Genomic DNA, 16,626 nt, shown 5'->3' with positions numbered 1-16,626 from the left:
CTTTTCAAATTGGAAAAGGTACAAGACAGGGCTGTCCTTTGACCCCATTATTGTTTATTATAATAAGGGGCTTGGATGGTTTAAAAGGGATCAAGATTAGGCAGCAAGAATATAGAGTCCGCGCTTTTGCGGATGATTTGGTCATAATATTGGAACAACTGCAGGAATCCAGTATGGTTTTAATGTGAATACGACTAATCAATATGGTCAAGTGTCTGGCTTTAAAATAAATTTAGGAAAAACCAAAATATTAGCTATAAATATGAATATTAAACAAAAGGAAGAATTAGGAGTGATGCTAGGATGTGAGGTAGTTAAAAAAGTCAAATATCTTGGAGTTAACATTTTAACTTCAAATGGGAAATTATATAAGCATAATTATGAACCACTTTGGCATGGTATACAGACAGAGATGAAAAAATTGGAGAAATTGCGCTTATCTTTGCTGGGTAGGATAGCGGCAGTGAAAATGAACATTTTACCAAAATTTTTATTTCTTTTCCAAATATTACCTATACTTAAAAAAGATGCTAACCTTTTAGAATGGCAGAAGGGTATCAACAAATTTGTATGGGCAGGAAAGAAGCCGAGGGTAAAGATGAAAATAAAGCAAGATGTACGTGAGAGAGGAGGATTGAAACTACCTAATTTAAAACTATATTATGATGCAGTGGCATTATCTGTAATTAGTGATTGGACTCATTTAACCAATGATAGAATATTGAATATTGAGGGACACGATCTGGTATTTGGCTGGCATGCTTACCTGTTATTCAACAAAAAATTGGATAAGAATTTTAAAAGTCATATTTTAAGAAATGCTTTATTGCGGGTTTGGAAGAAATACCAATATAAATTAAATGACAAGATACCCATGTGGGCAATTCCTAGACACGCAAATGAAAATATGAATACAGCACAAAAACAGGACAGAATTACTTACAGACAGCTTCTTACCTTGGAAAGTGGGGTGTTACAATTAAAATCACAAACTTAGCCGAGATGGCTAAAATATCGGCATATCTCAAAGATCATTCAAATGAGAGATATAAACGAGACTGGAAAAAATGGATTGACTATATACAAAATAAATACGGGACCAAGAAATTCCAATTAGTCTATGCTTAAGATCAGAAATGATTTAAACTGTTAAAAGTTAGTTAGGTAAGAAGAAGCTAAGGCCAATGTAGAATGTCATTAATTTCTTTATTTCTTTTTTCTCAATAGATTTTAGACTGTGTTAGTTAAAAATCCATACCGTGTACGGGTTCTGGGAAGTCGGGGGGGAAGGAGGAGGGGGGTTGGGGGGGTGGAGGGAGGGAGGGGCACAAAAAAATTGTACTTCAATGTCTTAATGATTGACGAATGATGAAATATTTGTGTTTTTTAAAAGAAATAAAATAAATATTTGTGAAAAAAAAGAAAGAAAAAAACACACACAAACCTCACAATAAAAAAATTACAAATTAAATTACAATAAATTTGAATCCCCTCTCCCTCTTTTAGCTGGTAAAGATAAATGATTAAGAAGTTAAAGTCATGATTTATTGTCCACTTTAAATATAAATTCCAAAATGGTGGCCTTTTTCAACTATAAAATGATGGCAGTCCCACCCCTTAGCTGAATGGCTTGTCAGCTTATCCAAAGCACAGTTCCTAAGGATTTCTGAAGATCACTGCTGCATGGAAGATCTTGTGGAGTGATTCTAAGATTCTCCATAACCCAGGAGAGTAATATAAGCTAAAGGAATTTTTATTCCTTCTGTTAGTAAGCTGAAAAAGAGATAAGTCTCCTTCATAGGATTTCCTCCCCCTTCTATCTCATACTTTCTCCTTTTCCCTGTTCTCCTCCCAAAGTTTCCCATTATTTTAATTTTCTTTGTATTTTATATTTTGATAAACTAATACATTAAAAAAATTAAATCAGAAAAATGCCAGAGGACAGAGGGAGGAAGAAAGCATATATTTATGCTTTAATCTAAACACTCTGAAATCTTTAATTATTTTGGAGAATAAAATTCAAAGAACATATTTTGGTTTCTTAGGTCTTCTTACTCTTTGCTGTTTCTTTCTTCCAAGATCAGAAAAGATAAATATGTTTTTCTCCCTAAATTATATGTGACATTGAAAATTTGTTTGAATAATACTTGATGCTCATAGTTTATTCCTTTTTGTCTAAATGAATCTATGTAGCATATTCACAATTTCTGAGTGAATTACCCTGTTTTCCCGAAAATAAGACTTCTCTGGATAATAAGCCCAATCAGACTTTTGAGGACCTGCACTAAAATTAGCTCCCCTGAAAATAATCCCTCCCCCAAAATATTGCCACATAACAGCAGCCATGAGGTGATTACACTTGCTGCCTCCTGCACTTCAAAAATAACAAGACCTTCCTGAAAATAAGTGCTTATTTTGGGGGTCAAAAGAAAATAAGACCCTGTCTTATTTTCGGGGAAACACAATATCTATAATTTTGGTTTAAACAATACTGCCAAAAGACGAACAGAGGTAGATGCAAGAATTTTGTATTGACTCATCAGTACCTACATTACAATTATATTTTTTATGTCTACAAAATAAAACATAACACAAATAGATTTTAAACTTATTTTAAGTTGCGATAACTTCCTGACTTTTGCAGATGGAAATGTTGAACTCTCTTGAACATTATAACTGCATTGTTTTTCTTTTCTCCCCAGATTACCACAATCCAGAAAATATTAATATTTGTGATTCCAGGGATGATAACGTTTGAATGGAAATTATGGCTATATGCCATCTGTCACTTTATCTTTGCAAACTTATTACTGCAGAAAAGATATATCTAGGTTTTCTAGAAGCTATCACACTTTGCATTACTTTACTGTGATCCATCTTTATTCATAACTGTGCATGAAAAAAAATCACCTAAGAAAGTATTTTATTGCCAGATATGGTCAGTTCCCAGTTGCTTGCTATCTGACATTTCAGTAGCTTCCAGAGCACCTTCATTTGTGCCATCAGAATTTGTAAAGAATCAATTAGCATATTTTTCACTCCATAAAACACACTCCTCCTCCCCCAAAAAGTGGGTGGAAATGCCTGTGCATCTTATGGAACAAATATGGGTGTCAGGATGCCTAGAAGAGCTGATTGGTTGTATTCCCAGAGGCTGATCCAACCACCGATTACCTGCTTGGCTGTGAAGGCTCCAGCATTCCCTAGTAGAGGCAGCAGACACGGAGGAGGCATATGAGAAAAGGTATATCAGAAAAGAAAGCATACCGGTCCTCGTAATATACACTGGCATTTGCCTGCCTTTATAGAAATGTGTATGATTATGATATCTTCTTTTTGCTTTGCTGGATGCCTCCTGATAATTTCTAAATGTCTGATTCTTTGTAATAAACACTTTTAGCAGCAAATTGGAGTGTATTATTTTGCATTGCCTGGATTGGTTTACATAGCCTCAGTAGATGAACTTCCACAAATGGGTTACTTGATTCATGTCTGATACTGGTAGTTGATCACTGTCCTTTTACATTTTTTATTAAAGTTTATTTTTTATTTTTTTCATGTTCCTAACATATAACCACATGTATACTATTATATAACCAACATCATATTGTATTATTAAATGTTTACATCAATTCATCTTACCAACAACTCCCAAAAACCAATTATTGGCTCTTCTGCTCTCCATACACCATATTTGTACTTTCTCCATCACTTTCTCCTCCCTCACTCCTCCCCCTCCCTACCTCCTTTCTTCCCTCTGTCGCCATTCCATTCTCAACTTCCCCTTCCTCTCTCCTCCTCCTTTCTCCCCTTACCACTCCTAATTTCTCTCCTCCTCTCCCCAACTTGTCCTCTCTCCTACCCCTCTCTTCTTCCCTTACCTCTCTCCTTTACTTCACACTCTTTATCTCATTTACTTGGTGTATTTCAGCTTCTGAGCAAGCTCCATTTTAAGAGCCAAGGTGGCGCAGTGGTTAAATGCAGCACTGCAGGCTACTGCTAGATCAGCAGTTCAGCGGTTCAAATCTCACCGGCTCAGGGTTGACTCAGCCTTCCATCCTTCCGAGGTGGGTAAAATGAGGACCCAGATTGTTGGGGGCAATATGCTGACTCTCTGTAAACCGCTTAGAGAGGCCTGAAAGGCCTATGAAGCGGTATATAAGTCTACTGCTATTGCTATTGCTATTGCTATGTTGATGGTATTTATAATTTTTTTTCAATATACATATTTATTTTTTCTCCTCCTTTTTAGTAAAAAAAAATATATAACAGAAAAGTATGCATATATAGTCATTTTGCTTTTAAACCGCTCCCCACCTAATATATATATGCATCATAAATTTTGATCCATGTTTAGTTGTCCTTCTATTGTCATATTCACTTAATTCGCAACTCAATTATCATGTTAAAAAGGTGAATCACAAACCTCTGCTTTACAACTCCCCATATCAGTTTCATATTTATCCATATTCCATATATTTTAACTTTTATTTAATTATCTTTCCATTATCATATTCAACTAGTTAGCAACTCCATTTTATTATCACATTTAGGAATAAAACTCTTAACTTTATATTTTCCCATATAGTAGTTTCTAGTTATCTGTTTTTTTCCTAGTAGTCTTTTGTCCCATTTCTCTGTTACTGTCTTCTCCCTTTTCTTTATTTTGACACATCCATTCCTTTCAAATTTCCCCAGGTCACCATCAAAAGAATATTTTATATTTCTCTTTGTTGGAGTATAACCTCCTGCTTCAATATTCCTTATACCACTAACAACCTCCAAGACCACGTTTGTCTGTTTTCTTTTCCCTTTTGTTGGGACACCTCCCCTTTTCACCATTTTCCCTATACCATTGCCGGGACCAAAGGAGTTTTTTGTTTGCTTTTTATTTCCCTCTGCTTCTACCCCTTCAATGTCTCGCCTCCCTTCTTCTTTGAGTTCTTCTAGAGCTATTACTTCTCTGGATTCAAAATTCTAATTAGGCCTGATTTTACCGATTTATGTATATATTTTTTATAATTTCACATAGTTCTTCAAATTCCCAGTTTTCCATGATGTCCAGTTCCAAAGTTACAGTTAATTATATAGTTATGCAGTTCTTATTTCAGAGTTCTGTTCCACCTTACGTTTATCTGCTTCAATTGCTGTGGGGAAAAATAATGCTGGCTGATCTTTTGTTCCACCTTAATGTTCAGATCCAAAATTGCAGTTAGTTATACAAGTCTTATTTTGAGATTCTGATCCACCTTAAATTCAAACTGGAAAAGAAGCTGGGGCCATTTTACTCTTTTGCCCAGCGAAAAAAAGGAAGAAGAAGAAGAAGAAGAAGAAGAAGAAGAAGAAGAAGAAGAAGAAGAAGAAGAAGAAGAAGAAGAAGAAGAAGAAGAAGAGCCTCTCTCAAACCTTTGTATTTCCACTTTGGATTCCGTTATTATTCTGTTGTTATTCTTTTCTTTACCAGGTCCAGTCTCTTGTAGCCACTCATAATATATCACTTGAAACAGGCTTGCAACCAGCCAGATCTGGGCACTCCCCTTCACCTCCTACTTTTCAAAGTTCTGATTTATAGCAGTTGGTTGATTAAAACTTCCTGCACAGAGTTAGGTTATCAGTTATCAGTAAGAAGAAGTGCTTCTTCTTTTTTTAGTTAAGTTGGTAAAAGTTCAAACAGAATAAATCTTTCAAAGTATTTGGTTTCTTTTTCAAACCCAAAATCAAATTTAAAGTTTATATTTGAGTGGGTTTGTCATTTCTCTGCTTTCTCCTTTCTGTCCAAAATAGTTTTGAGTAAATAACTTTTAGGGGGGCTGGTGTTTCAACCCTCCATTTTCCTTTTCTTTCTTTCTTTTTGGAAAAGTCCTTTGCCTTTTCCAGGTATGATTTATCGCTGTGAATTACATAAATTTTCTTACTAGCCTTTTATCTCTTCCGTATCCTCCTGTTCCTTTTGCTTTGACAAGAAGTCAGCATCTTGTCAGCCATATTATAGGCTGTCACCCCGACTCTGACTCCAACCTGCAAGGGATCTGTTGCCTCCTCCTGCATCTGATGAGACACTGTCCTCTTGCTCCCCTCCAGGATGGGTGGGGGGGGGTTCTGGTCCAAATGGACCTTGGAATTGGTTTGTCAGATAGAGTTCATGTGAGGCTCTTGAGAGCCCACACCTCCACATCTGTCCAGCTGAAGAACTTCCTGTTGACTCCACTGTCCTTTTACATTTTGAAATAATCTGGAAAATAAACTTATTTTTCAAATTGTCAAATTGATTTGGAAGTACATTTTTTTATTTAGATATTCAATCTGAACCATCATTCTGATTTGTAAAGTTGGGGAATTTGATCAAATTGCTTGTGAAAGTAACCTCCAAATTGCAGCTCCTGCAGTTTTATACCGTAACGTTAAATGGTTCTGTCTGTCTCATATTGTTCTACTTTGTCAAATGCCTTACGGAAGTCCAAGTATACTCTGTCCACAGTATTTCACTGGTCTACTAACTATGACAAAGAATGCAGTAAAGGTTGTCTGGCATGATGCATTTTTGACAAACTCATGTTAACTTCCTGTAATAGCTTTACGCACTTCCAAGTGTTCACAGATATATTTCCTTATTAGCGTTTCAAGGATCTTATGGTTTATGGTTGGTTTATGGTTTATTAAACTTGTATGCCGCACTGTTCCCGGGGGACTCAGGGTGGCTAACAAACTCATAGGGGAGGGGGTAATACAAAAAACAAGCAAAACAAAACAATTACAAAAAACAGATTAAAACTCCTCAACAGCCACAACAATACGTTAAAATGCACGGAGCACTGCGATAGTGCGATATCAAACAATGATGTAAAAGTGGAGAGAGAACTGCTCTGCCCTTCTCTCTCCTCTATGTCCCGGAGAGATGTCCATGGCTACCAGACCATAGTGTACAGGGTAACCGTACGTGGGAAAGGGTAAGGCATGAAAGTCTGACGTTCACAAGTAGCAATCGGTCAGTCTCACCCCTCTTAGAGTCCAAAAGAAGGTCAGTGCACTGCATGCACAAAAGTTTCTTTCTTGATATTAAGTCTGGGGGGCCAAAGTCTGAAACTGGCCTGAGCCACTCTAGGTGGGGGGGGGGGAAGAGAGAGAGTGCTGATCTTTCTGAAACCAAGTCCTTGCCCTTGCAGCCACCATCCTCAATCGTTCCTAATCCCAACCCACCCCCAACCCTACTCCTAAACCTAATCACTAATCTAAACTAATCTAACACTAACCTAACACTAACCTACACCCTAACCTCACCCAATCTTAGCCCAACACCAGCCTAATCTAATACTAATCCTACATTAACCCTAGCCCAGCCCTAACTCCATCTCAAGCCATGACCCTAGCCCCAATCCCTGCCATTCAGTCCCTCCCGCCCCCCCAGGTGCAACCAGCCGTTGCCCTCGTAATTATTTCTAAACTATATCTAACTATCTAACTATACCTATGCCTATAACTAACTGTATCTATCTCTTATCTAAACCTATCTAACTAACCAGAGCAATGACAGGGGGCAGACGAGTGGAGGAGAGTAGATGTTACAGGCAGGACATCGGACACAGGCCAGGTAGAGAAGAGTCAAAGTGGCTAGGGAGATGGTAAAGGCTTCCTGATGGCTGGGGAGGGAGACAAAGGAGTAATGTCTGGAGGCGGCTATGATGACACAGAGGCCAGAAGTTGGAAAAAAAGGGGGGCATCCAGGCCTCTTGCTTCCTTGGCTGGAACACGGAATTCAGAGCGTCATTCTTCCTCTTCACCAATAACCACCAATAACCAAAAGAGGTTATTTAAAGCGAATGTATGAAATATGGAAACAACAATATCCAGATTCAAATGTTAGTGAACAACGACTAGCAGATCAAAGGCGATTTATTATACGGAATAAAGTGTTTAGTGAAGTTCAACTTGAGGAAATTCAGGCAAATTGCAAAACCAAAAAAACAATATCACAAGCAGAAATAACTGATATTCAAAACACAATTAAAGACATTGTAGTAGAACTCCCAGAAGAATCTGTGAGGGAGGAAATAACAACACTACCACCAGAACCAGTTATCACTGAACCAACTGATGAACTAACTCAAAAACAAAAAGAATTAAAGGAGAAGATCATGGAGCATTTTCTGTCTAATGGGGAAAGGCAATGTTTACCATCATTAACCTATCATGAAAATGGTTAATGCAGTGTTTTCAACAATTGAATCGGGATCCATCTTGGAAACAAACCAGTTAATGTACAATAATAACAACAACAACAACAACAACAACAACAACAACTCCGCCGTTGCCGGTCCAAAGCCCGGATGAGAAAGGAGGAGGGTTGGGGTCAGGTTGGCATCTGGTCCCGTTAAAAAAAACCCCGCCAACCCATACAATATGGTGAAAAAAACAAATAAGAATTCCATACCGCATCGGTCATCGCGCAGGTTAACAAGGGCCGCGGCGGATGTTGGGGTCCATGGACATCCGTCGACAAGTGGGCTACAAGTGGACCAGCCAACAAAACAACAAAAATATAGTGCAGATGAAAACCGTGCCATAATGGCCTGTTACTACAACTCAGAGCCAGAAAAAAGAGGCTATTTAAAGCGAATATATGAATTATGGAAACAACAATATCCAGATTCAAATGTTAGTGAACAACGATTAGCAGATCAAAGGCGATTTATTATATGGAATAAAGTGTTTAGTGAAGTTGAACATGAGGAAATTCAGGCAAATTGCAAAACCAAAAAAAAAATATCACAAGTGGAAATAACTGATATTCAAGACACAACTAAAGACATTATAGTAGAACTCCCAGAAGAGGCTCTCGGGGAAGAAATAACATCACCACCACTAGAAGCAGTTATCACTGAACCAACTGATGAACTAACTCAAAAACAAAAAGAATTGAAGGATAAGATCATGGAGCATTTTCTGCTTAATGAGGAAAGGCAACGTTTACCATCACTAAAAACTGTGCCTAAGAAAATTTTGGCCCCTATCATGAAAATGGTTAATGCAGTGTTTTCAACAATTGAACCAGGATCCATCTTGGAAACAAACCAGTTAATGTACAGCGCAGCTGTAATAGTCACTACTGAACTAGGCATTAAAATTAAAGTACCTAGTCACACAACAGAAAAAGCATCAAAGCCAAAGTGGAAAATCAGTTTAGAACAAAAAATCAAAAAATTAAGGGCAGATGCTAGTAACTTAAAGAACATGCATGAGCAACGGCTTAAAAACAACAAAATCATAGATCGGCTAATCAGAAGATATAGATTGGATACAAGAAACATCAATGAAGCTGTAGAGATTGTAAAACAGCAAATAACAGCAATAGCTAGAAAAATTGAAAGATATAGGCACGAATCATCCAATATAAACAAAATCAGCAATTTCGATCAGACCAACGCCGTTTTTATCAAAGTCTTAATGTGAATGATGACACCAAAAGTGAAAAAACAGAAAAGCAGGCCACAGTTGAATTCTGGAAAGAATTTTGGGAAAATGCAAAAGACTACAATAAGGAAGCAAAGTGGATACATGACTTTGAGAAAAGCATTGGCAACAAACAAATGCAAGTATTAGAAATAACAACTGAGATGGTCAAAAATCGAGTAAAAATGGTAAAGAATTGGACATCACCTGGAAAGGACCAATTACATGGTTTCTGGCTCAAATATCTGACCAGTTTGCATGCAATATTGGCCAGGCAACTGAATGAAATTTTACAAAAGGGCCAAATTGATGAATGGTTGACAACTGGAAAAACATACTTGATTCAGAAAGATGCAACTAAAGGAACAACACCTGAAAACTACAGACCAATAACATGCTTGCCAACAACCTTCAAATTACTCACAGGCATTATTGCAGATAACATGATGGATTATTTGGAAACAAACAACATCTTGCCAGTAGAGCAAAAAGGCAACAAAAGAAGGAGCAGGGGCACAAAAGATCAGCTTCTAATTGATAAAATGATATTAGAAAATTGTAAGAACAGAAAAATGAACTTGAATATGGTCTGGATTGATTACAAAAAGGCATTTGACTCACTGCCACATAGTTGGATCATAAAATGCTTAGAAACAACTGGCATTAGCAAAAATATTACATCCTTTACTGAAAAGGCGATGAAACAATGGAGAACTGAGTTGGCAGTAGGGAATGAGATCTACAGAATGGTTAATATCAAGCGAGGAATTTTCCAGGGTGATTCACTTTCACCTCTTCTCTTCATCATCGCAATGATCCCACTATCAGTAATCTTAAAAAAAAATGAAATTAGGCTATCAAACAGCCAAAGAAGCTGAAAAAATTTCGCATTTACTATATATGGATGATTTGAAACTCTATGGAAAGTCAGAAATAGAAATCCAATCATTGACAAACACAGTCCGAGTATTCAGCACCGATATTTCAATGCAGTTTGGCATGGAAAAATGTGCTACTGTATCCATAAAAAGGGGCGAAATCACTGCATGTGAGGGAATTGAAATGCCCAATGGCCAATTAATTAAATGCAAAGAAAATGAAGCCTACAAATACTTAGGCATTCTGCAGTTGGATAACATCAAGCATGGAGAAGTAAAAACTATTGTCAGGCGAGAGTACACCAACAGAGTTAAGAAAATTTTGAAATCTAAATTGAATGATGGAAATACAATCAAGGCCATAAATACCTGGGCAATGCCAGTTATAAGATACACAGCTGGTATAGTTAACTGGACACAAGCTGATTTGGACCTTTTGGACCGAAAAACCAGAAAACGAATGACAATGCACTACAGTTTACATCCACGTGGTGATACTGATAGACTATATCTGCCCCGAAAATCAGGTGGCAAAGGATTATTACAAGCGCAGCAAACAGTTGAAGAAGAAAAACATGCACTGGCTGATTATTTAAAAGAAAGTCAAGAACATCTATTAATCGAAGTAAAGAACAAAAATCTACTGAAGGCCCAACAGACGAAACAAGAATACAGAAAAGATGTGATAAAATCAAGAATGGAGAGTTGGCAGAACAAAGGAAAAAATAAAAGATAAAGTGGACAGTGAACAAACTTGGTTATGGTTAACAACAGGTACATTAAAGAAAGAAACAGAGTCACTAATCCTGGCTGCGCAAGAACAAGCTATCCGCACAAATGCCATTAAGGCCAAAATCGAAAAATCCTCTGATGATGCCAAATGCAGACTTTGCAAAGAAGCTGATGAAACTGTTGATCACATACTCAGCTGCTGTAAAAAAATCGCGTAGACTGATTATAAATTGCGGCACAATTCAGTAGCACAAACGATCCATTGGAATTTGTGCAAAAATTATAATATTAAAACAGCAACAAACTGGTGGGAACATCAGCCTGAAAAAGTCACCGAAAATCAGATGGTCAAGATCTTGTGGGATTTCCATATACAAACCGACAAAATACTGGTGCATAATACACCAGACATCACACTGGTTGAGAAAAATAAGGTCACAATCATAGACATCGCAATACCAGGTGATAGCAGGGTCACCGAGAAGGAACATGAAAAAATTGCAAGATACCAGGACTTAAAAATCGAAATTCAACGACTATGGCACAAACCAGCAGTGATAATTCCAGTGGTAATTGGCACATTGGGTGCTATACCAAAAGCACTGGAATTACATTTAAAACAGTTAAAAATGGACAAAATCACCATCAGTCAAATGCAAAAAGCCGCACTGCTTGGATCTGTACACATATTACGAAAATGCGTTATGACGTCCTATGCCCCTGGGTGGGGCCTATGCCCCTGGGTGGGGCCTGACTAGTAACCAATGCCAAATCCGGCGAAACAACTTGCTGCTGTGATACAATTGAATAACAACAACAACAACAACAACAACAATAATAATAATATAATAACAACAACAATAGCAGAAGTTAAAATATTTCTTGCAGATTTCGAATAGGCAATCTTTGACTTAGTGCCTTCATTCTATTCTTTGTCTTGTATTTAAAAGTTATTGGGATCTAAAAGGTATTGAAATCAGTCATCAGTACCGGCATAGTTGAGGCTGCATTCCTTCCCCTGTGAAATAGCTGATATTGCTCAGAGCTACCTTGTCAGAAAATAAAGTGCTCAAGGCAAAACAGATCAGGCAACCTGAGAGAAAAAGTTTATTTACTTTCATATTGCAGCAATTAAATTCAGAGGAAAATAAAATTTGCAACTGAAAGTCAATAAAGGCAGATGCACATGCTAGTTTTTTTTCCTTTTTCTTTCTTTTTTGTTTCTACTATAATCTTGCACCAGTGATGTTAAAACCAATTTCGTTGTATTTATCTTGTACAATGACAATAAAGATTATTATTATATAAATTTTATTCATTAGCATGAATCTCAGCCAACTGAACATTCAAAAATGTATTACAAATACCAGTGAATGGTGCTAATGGTTGATACAGTTTTCTGCCAGTGTCCTAGGTGTCAACCAAGTTCCTTCTTAAAATATAAGATGTTCCGAGTAGCACAGTTTTTTTGCAATTTCACTGGTGTTATTGCAGGCAGCTGCAATTTGTTGATGTATCTGTAAAATTTTTGGACATGGTGCCAAGTGCCCTGATGACAATGGGTATCACTGTTACATGCTTCATCCATAGCCATGTAGTTTCGATGGCCAGGTCGTGATATCATTATTTTTTCTAGTTCTTTTTCTTTGACTCTGGCATCTCCAGGAACAGCGATTTCAATAAACTGGAAACTTTGGCCCCCTACAACCGTGATATCTGGTGTGTTGTGCTCCAAATGACAATCCGATTGTATTCGAAAGTCCCAAAAGATCTTCACCTTCTCATTTTCGATAACTTTTTCCACCCTATGTTCCCATGACTTTCTGGATACAGGTAAATCATATTTTTTACATAATGACCAGTGGATTAATTTAGCAACTCCGTAATGTTTAGCTTTGTAATCAGTTTGTGCAATTTTTCTGCATATACATATTCAATGTGAAACAGTTTTGACTTTGTTATTGCAAAGTCGGCAGTTGGGTTGTCAGTGGATTTTTGTATCTTCGCTTTCATGGCATTAGTTTGTGGTGCTTGTTCTTGAGCAGCCAGTATTAAACCTTCCGTTTCTTTCTTGATAGTTCCCATCTTAAGCCATGTCCACATCAAGTTGTCATCACATTTTCCTTCAATGTTTTTCAAGTGCTGTCCATGCAAAGCTTTGGTTTTCCATTATTTAATCTGTCATCCAGCTTTCCCCCCTTATATTCTGCCTTTATTTCTCTTGTTTTTATGCTGCTCTCTGTTTTCACAGCCTGCAGCAATTTTCTGTACTTTGGTTTACATAATCATTCAAACTTTGTGTTTCTTCTTCTACAGTTTGATGGATTTGTAATAGCATCCTGCCCCCTATTTTTCTTGGCAGGTATAACCTGTCAATGACACTTCTTAGATGTAAAGTGTATTACATATTCAAAAGTTTGCATGTTTTTCGGGCCAAGTTTTCCAGTTCAGCCAGAGTCCAGTTGACGATTCCAGCTGAGTAGTGTATCACTGGAACTGCCCATGTATTAGTGGCTTTAATTATGTTTCCAGCATTCAGCTTTGATTTTAGTATTTTGTGGACCCTCCTGATGTATTCCTTTTGCATTGACTCTTTGACTTTTCCATTCAATATGTTATCTGCTTCCAATATGACTAGGTATTTGCAACCATCATCCTTTGCTAATGCTTTCACTATACTTCCATTTCCCAGTTCTATTCCTTTTATTTTTTCAATTTTTCCTCGCTGCATGGATAATATAACACATTTTTCAAGTTCAAAGTTTATTTTGATGTCACTGCTTGAACTGTGTTGATTATTGATTTAAGTTCAGTGGGGCTTTTTGCATACATTTTAAGTCATCCAGGTATATTAGATGGTTTATCTTGCCATGTTTGCTTGAGATTTAGTGTTTCGTAGGATTATTGTCAGTGGAATTAATGTGATGTTGAACAGTAGTGGTGAAAGTGAGTCCCCTGGAAGATTACTCATTGATGTTGACTTCACCAATGTTCTCCCCATTTTCTGTTAGAACCAGTGACGTGTGGTGAGATTTATGGCTGGTGAGGCAGTCTTCTCCCCCGACATCCCACTGTCTAAAGCGCTTTCTTTCTTTCTTTCGCCTGAGTTCTAACAGGTGGGTGAAAGAAAGTGCCAGCCCGCCACAGGCTTTCTTTTGCACGCTGCTATGTCCGACATAGAGGCGGGCGAAAGAAAGCCAGCAGAAAGCCAGCAAAAGAAAGAAAGCGCTTTGCCCGCCCCGCCACTATGTCCGACATAGAGGTGGCCCGCCTCTATGTTGGACATAGCAGCAGGGAAGGCAAAAGAAAGCCGGCGGTGGAGTGCCGCTTTCTTTCTTTTGCCCAGAGGCTGCAGCCCACCTGAGCTGCCCGCCTCTGGACAAAAGAAAAAAGTGCCACCCCAGCTGACTTTCTTTTGCCCACCCCGCCATTATGTCCGACATAGAGGTGGCCCGCCTCTATGTCCGACATAGTGGCAGGCAAAAGAAAGCCAGTGGCGGGGTGTCACTTTCTTTCTTTTGTCCAGAGACTGCAGCCTGCCTCAGGTGCCTGCCTCTGGGCAAAAGAAAGAAATCAGCTTTTGCCCACCCCACCACTATGTCTGACCTAGAGGTAGCCCGCCTCTATGTCCGACATAGTAGCAGGCAAAAGTAAGCCAGTGGCGGGCTGCTGCTTTCTTTCTTTTGCCCAGAGACTGCAGCCCACCTGAGCTGCCCGTCTCTGGGCAAAAGAAAGAAATCAGCTTTTGCCCACCTCACCACTATGTCCGACATAGAGGTGGCCCACATCTATGTTGGACATAGTAGAAGGGCAGGCAAAAGAAAGCCAGCGGTGGGCTGCTGCTTTTTTTCTTTCTTTTGCCAAGAGCCCACCTGAGCTACCCACTTCTGGGCAAAAGAAAGAAAGCGGCAGCCTGCCAGCAGAGGCGGTTAAAGGACTCGCCTCTGCTGGAGGGCTACCCTGGACACAGAGAAAGAAAGCTGGCAGGCTGCCCTCCCTGCCTCCTTCCCTCTCTTCACTTTCAAACAAAGTCTCTCTCAAATTGAGAGACAGTTTGTTTGAGTGAAGAAACAAACACACGCATGCGCGCACACACACAAATTACTTACAATTACTTACAAATTACATTAATTTTGAATTCCTCCCTCCGACCCACATAGCTTTTCCAGCTGTTTCACAATCACAGAGGATTTCAACTCTGCTCTTGCCTGCCATCATGAAAATGTAAAAATGTAAAAGGAAAAAGTCAAGAGCTGCTGAGATCAGGCTGGGCTAGCTGCTCCCAGAGTCCTCAATGGCTGACTCTGCTTAACTGTTTAAAAAAGCCTAAACAAACGCCCTCTACAGGAGGGGGCAAGAGAACCACGTGCCTCATCTACATAAGGAATTTTTCGGCTTTTAACCCTTGCTTAACTCTGCTTGAGTGATCGTAAAGTCAAACTAAATGAGGCACGTGGTTCTCCCACCTCCTCCTGTAGAGGGCACTTTTTAGAGGCTTTTTTAAACAGTTAAGCACTAAGCAGAGTCATCCACTGTGACTCTGGCAGCAACTACCTCAGCCTTTTTCCGTTTACATTTTTTTTATTTTTATGATGACACTGGTGAGGCTCTGCCTCCCCTGCCTCCCCTGACTGCACATCACTGATTGTATTTATTCAAAAGTAAGATTCTCTGAATCTAATAGCAATCACTTCAAGGTCTGAACATACCATTCCTCAGGTTGGGTCATTTCCCAGAGCTGTTTCTTCTTGTTCTTCCTCAGATTATTTGATGGAGTAATCTGTACTGATTTTTAATGGATTCTTTTTGTCCCAAGTCAGGAAGAAAGGGAGCATTTTCTCATAAAATGTATTGTTGAAAGTAAAGATAATCTCCATAGAGTCCAAATCATAAAAGGATAATTTGCCTAAACAAAGGTAATGAGAATCCGTTGTACTGTCTTCCACAGTGGAAGAATGGTTTTAGGTGTGGTGATGACCTCATTTTCTCCATCCATCAGCTGCAATAGCCAAAACCCTTCAGTAGCCCTTATATGTAAATGTCCTTTTCTTTTTATGGATTCATGCAAACCACAAATGGCCCATTGTTTGGCCTTGCCCATCCACTGTGAAGTCCCAGAATTTATGCTTTCTATTTCCAGGATGCAAGGAAAATAATTAATGCATTCAAGATTGTCAGGAAAGTCCTGGGCTTGTTCACCCATGTATATGCTTTCCCAAACTTCTGAAAGGATCAGGGTGGGAGAAGCTCTCTTGGTATCCAGCATCATCCCCATTAAAGAGAAGAGATGGGAAAAGGTTAAAATGACATTAAAACAGCTCTCTAAACCTTAAACCTCCAATTTGGAGCTACTGTCCCATACGTTCCCTGTAAGCTGCACGGCTGTGCATGGCAACAAAACACCATGTAGCAGTTTCCAACTGCCACACAGTGGTTTTTGTGAGACACCTTCAATGATAACAGGAGAAGAGAGCCAGCTGGAGACAGCAATCAGTTCTAGGTCCACAAGGCAGAAAGTAGCTGAGAGAAGGGGCGTGGGGGTTGGGAGAAGGCATGGGACGGGCTCCCA

At 38.7% G+C, this 16,626-nt stretch overlaps 1 pseudogene; it reads right to left on the bottom strand.

Annotated features, from left to right (window-relative positions):
- Positions 1-15,820: 15,820 nt before the first annotated feature.
- Positions 15,821-16,326, bottom strand: LOC148046033 (E3 ubiquitin-protein ligase TRIM39-like; annotated as a pseudogene).
- Positions 16,327-16,626: the final 300 nt, after the last annotated feature.

This window comes from Thamnophis sirtalis, unplaced genomic scaffold (assembly GCF_051295495.1).
Source record: "Thamnophis sirtalis isolate CommonGarterSnake01/CBP01778 unplaced genomic scaffold, rThaSir2_p1.2 scaffold_4, whole genome shotgun sequence".
Lineage (NCBI taxonomy): Eukaryota > Metazoa > Chordata > Lepidosauria > Squamata > Natricidae > Thamnophis > Thamnophis sirtalis.
Note: the sequence above shows the minus strand (reverse complement) of the source record. Positions and strands in the feature narration are given on the sequence as shown.